The sequence below is a fragment of the Chiloscyllium plagiosum genome, chromosome 12 (assembly GCF_004010195.1).
Source record: "Chiloscyllium plagiosum isolate BGI_BamShark_2017 chromosome 12, ASM401019v2, whole genome shotgun sequence".
In the NCBI taxonomy this organism is placed as follows: Eukaryota; Metazoa; Chordata; class Chondrichthyes; order Orectolobiformes; family Hemiscylliidae; genus Chiloscyllium; species Chiloscyllium plagiosum.
Window position 1 is genome coordinate 67,074,563 of NC_057721.1, and position 4,832 is coordinate 67,079,394.

The window sequence follows — 4,832 nt, forward strand, 5'->3', positions numbered from 1 at the left end:
ACCTCCAATTTTGGTGTCATCTGCAAACTTACTAACTGTGCCTCTTATGCTCGATCCAAATCATTTATGTAAATGACAAAATGTAGAGGGCCCAGCACCGATCCTTGTGGCACTCCACTGGTCACAGGCCTCCAGTCTGAAAAACAACCCTCCACCACCACCCTCTGTCTTCTACCTTTGAGCCAGTTCTGTATCCAAATGGCTAGTTCTCCCTGTATTCCATGTGATCTTGCCTTGCTAATCAGTCTCCCATGGGGAACGTTGTCGAATGCCTTACTGAAGTCCATATAGATCACATCTACTGCTCTGCCCTCATCACTCTTCTTTGTTACTTCTTCAAAAAACTCAATCAAGTTTGTGAGACATGATTTCCCACGTACAAATCCATGTTGGCTATCCCGAATCAGTCCTTCTCTTTCCAAATACATGTACATCCTGTCCCTCAGGATTCCCTCCAATAACTTGCCCACCACCGAGGTCAGGCTCACCGGTCTATTGTTCCCTGGCTTGTCTTTACCACCCTTCTTAAACAGTGGCACCATGTTTGCCAACCTCCAGTCTTCCGGCACTCACCTGTGACTATCAATGATACAAATATCTCAGCAAGAGACCCAGCAATCACTTCTCTAGCTTCCCACAGAGTTCTCGGGTACACCTGATCATGTCCTGGGGTTTTATCCACTTTTAACCATTTCAAGACATCCAGCCCTTCCTCCTCTGTAATCTGGACATTTTGCTAGATGCCACCGTCTATTTCCCTACAGTCTATATCTTCCATATCCTTTTCCACAGTAAATACTGATGCAAAATATTCATTTAGTATCTCCCCCATTTTCTGTGGCTCCACACAAAGACTGCCTTGCTGATCTTTGAGGAGCCCTATTCTCTCCCTAGTTACCCTTTTGTCCTTAATATATTTGTAAAAACCCTTTGGATTCTCCTTAATTGTATTTGCCAAAGCTATCTCATGTCCCCGTTTTGCCCTCCTGATTTCCCTCTTAAGTATACTCCTACTTTCTTTATGCTCTTCTAAGGATTCACTCGATCTATCCTGTCTATACCTGACATAAGCTTCCTTCTTTTTCTTCACCAATAAAAGGTGAGCATTCTGAGAATGAGCCCCGTGCTGTTGATGTACCCTGTACATTACCTGCATCACTTCCGGCTGTGATGGATGTTCCAACTGTGGCCGCGCACTCCGTCGTGGAGAACATCTTAGCACTTTTAATGCGGAGGTTGCAGAAGGGTATTGCTTCAAAGCGGAACACTCTCTGCCATAGCTCCGGGGACTTTCCCTGGGCAGTTTAGATTGAAGAGAAACTAACGTCCTCCATTGGTAGCCTAGTAAGCAGGTCTTCAGAATGCCTCGCCTTGATTTTTGTTAAAGCATATTTGGAGGCTGTACCTTCAACTTTCCAAGTTCTAAGCATTGGAAATCTATCACTGAACCTCATCCCCATGCCACATGTCTGTACTCCTTTAAGATACTCCATAAAACTACCTTTTTGACTGAGCTTATGGCAACTTGTACTATTACTTTATGTGACTTGATGTTCAATTTGATTGCTGACATTCCAGTCATGCAACTAGGGGTATGTTACTAGATTAAATGGTAAGATGCAGTTGACATATCAAAATGGCTTTCTTGAACTCAATGCTTGCTAATGGATATACCACACTTACTTTGAAACTGAAACTGAAACAATTCTCCAATCTAACAACAAGAGTCATTTATAAATTAATACAATTTAAATGTGGAATGATAATCAGCCACAAATGTGCAGTGAGTTGAACAGGATATCAGGAGGGATGTTCAACAATCTGTGGATTCTGCACACATTAAAATTAAGCAGATTTTAATTATGATCAAAATAATAGGATCTTGCCCTGATTGAAAGTTTAACTCTACTTTTCTGCCTGCTTCCACTCACATGAGATAGAATGGCTTCACTCAAACATTTCTTTCCAATTTACACACTCTTCTGACTTGGAAATATATTTCAATTTCTTCAGTGTTGCTGGTCCAAGACTCCTAGAACTCCCTTCCTAACAGCATTGTGGGTCTACCTACAACAACTGGGACTGCTATAGTTCAAGAAGGCAGCTCACCACCACCTTCTCAAGGGTAATTAGGAATGGGCAATAAATGCAGGCCCAGCCAGGAACACCATATTACAAGAATTAAAATAAAACTTCTTGATAGATCAAAAATCTTCTAACTTAGTCATAAATAAGTGCCAGAACCTCCACTACTAGCCGTAGGAGGCAATTCCACAGGTCAATGACTCACTGCGAGAAGGAATTCCTTCTCACCTCTACCTTAAATGGAAGACACCTTGTTTTGAAACTGTGCTTCCTTATTCTCAATTTCCCCATAAGGCAAAACATATTCTGAGCAGCCATCTTCTTCATGAATAGAGCCACCCCTTGCTCAAGCAAACCCCATCATTGCAGTGAACTTGCTCTGGACTGTTGCACTATTGCCTATGCACCTTCATCAGATGGAGTATGAGCCACAGTACTATTATATTAGAACTTATTCACTTCCACACAGTGAGCACTATCTCTGGTTGAGTGTCCCAGTGACAGGTTTGCCATGCAAGCTAAATAGTCACCCAAAGGCATCTCAGCTTACTTGACAAAAGCAACAATGTTTGGCAAATTCAGCTAAAGTATTAATGTATAGCATTCGTCTTGGCAAAACCAAAATATCAAAGGTTGCATCAAAGAATATTAAAGACACAAAAGGGAGTGTAAGACTTCTAATTACATTTTAATGTTCATTAAATGGTGATGAACAGTTAATTAAAAATAAACTATTTAAACTTTATTTCTTATTTATTGAAATATAGAACATTTAATTTGGGCAAACATTCCCTTCGTTATATTACTTTTTTTCTGAGGAAATTTCAGATGTTTCCACTCTCCCTTTTATGTCTTTGATATTCTTTGATGTGATGTTTGATATTTTGGCTCTGCCAAGGAGAATGTTTACTTTAACACTCCAGGAAATGAGGGCACAATGGTGGCAACTCAGTTATTTTGGATTTCTGCCCCATTATCTCTCTGGAATCTTTTGGACATTGAAACAACTAAATAATTAACATTCAAAGGGGTTTATTCCCACTGTGGGATGCAGAAAGTACTTTTACTAACACAATATACAACTATGGAATGCTCTTTCTCTCTCAGAAAGAATATAAAACTCAGGATTCAAGTACCTTTTAAACCATCAGAAGCATCAGCGTACAGAGGGATCTGGGCAAACAAGTCCACAGTTCCCTGAAACTGGCAGCACAAATGGGTAAGATGGTCATGAAGGCATGTGGCATGCTTGCCTTCATCAGTCCTGGTATAGTGTATAAAAATTGGTAAGTTATGTTGCAACTGCATGGAACTTTAATTAGGCCACATTTGGAATATTGTGTACAGTTCTGGTCACCACACTACCAGAAGGATATGGAGACTTTGGACAGGGTGCAGAAATGATTTACCAGGTTGCTGTGTGGTTTGGAGGGTAATAGCTATGAGGAGAGATTGAACAAGCTTGGTTTGTTTAGACTTGAACATTGAAGGATGAGAACCAACGTGATCAAAGTTTACAAAATTATGAGAGGCTTGGATAAGATGGATAGTTGGAGTCTTTCCCCAGGGTAGAAATGTCAATAACTAGGGAACATAGGTTTAAGGTAAAAGGCGATAAGTTTAAAGGAGATGTGAGACATAGTTTCTTCTGCATAGAGGGTATTAAGCATCTCGAATGTGCTACCACGGAAGATGGTGGAGGTGGGTACAATAGCAAGACTTAAGGGGTATCTTGACAGATAAATGAATTGGCAGGAATAGGGACTGTGTCGAGGCAAAAGGTTTTTACTTTGCGTGTCGGCACAGTCATGGTGGTCCAAACAGCCTGTTCCTGCACTATACTGTTCTTTGTTCTTTGAGTCCTGAAAACTGCGTAAAGTTGAGGCCTTACTAGTCCTTTGTTGAAATTTATCATTATCACTTAGCTGTTTTATTCTATGGTCTTATTCATAACATATCAAATTCCATAGTTCGTTTTTCTAGCTTAACTATTTTCAAGGCAAATTATTCAAATTCCTAGATTTTGCTGATCATCCATGCCCTTCAGCTTCTTTCATTGAGCACACACTTACATTCCCTGCTTATCCTTCAGAAATAATACACTTGACACATCTTCACATTGATTTGCAGCATACGCCTGCCTGTCCATTCAATTGGTTTATGTTCCTCTGAATTATCGTACTGTCTGAGATACTTTGTAGTCCCTTAGGTTAATGTTAGTTTTAGCATCTCCAAGTCTAACTTTCTGGCTGGTACTATATGCTAGCAATGCAGAGTGAGAGCTTATGTTTCCAAAGATAGGACATGAAACAGATTTGTGCATAAAGTGGAACCTCCGTCAAACAATGATGACAAGGTGATCTAAGTGAATTACTGGCATTTGATCCACCTTGTGGATTTTTAATTTTCCTTTTCTATCTATCCCCATTTAGCTGGGGACATATTAATCTCAAAACAATTTGCTTTGGGTGGAAGGTTAGTCTTAAAAATCAGAACCATGAACTCAAACTGCCTCAAACTCATACCTTTTAATGGTTTTATCGAAAGCAGGGGAATCAGTTATCAGTTTAGATATTTTAATGAGGCTGTCTGTCTCATATTAGAACATAGAACATAGAACATAGAAGAATACAGCGCAGTACAGGCCCTTTGGCCCTCGATGTTGCGCCGATCCAAGCCCACCTAACCTACACTAGCCCACTATCCTCCATATGCCTATCCAATGCATGTTTAAATGCCCATAATGA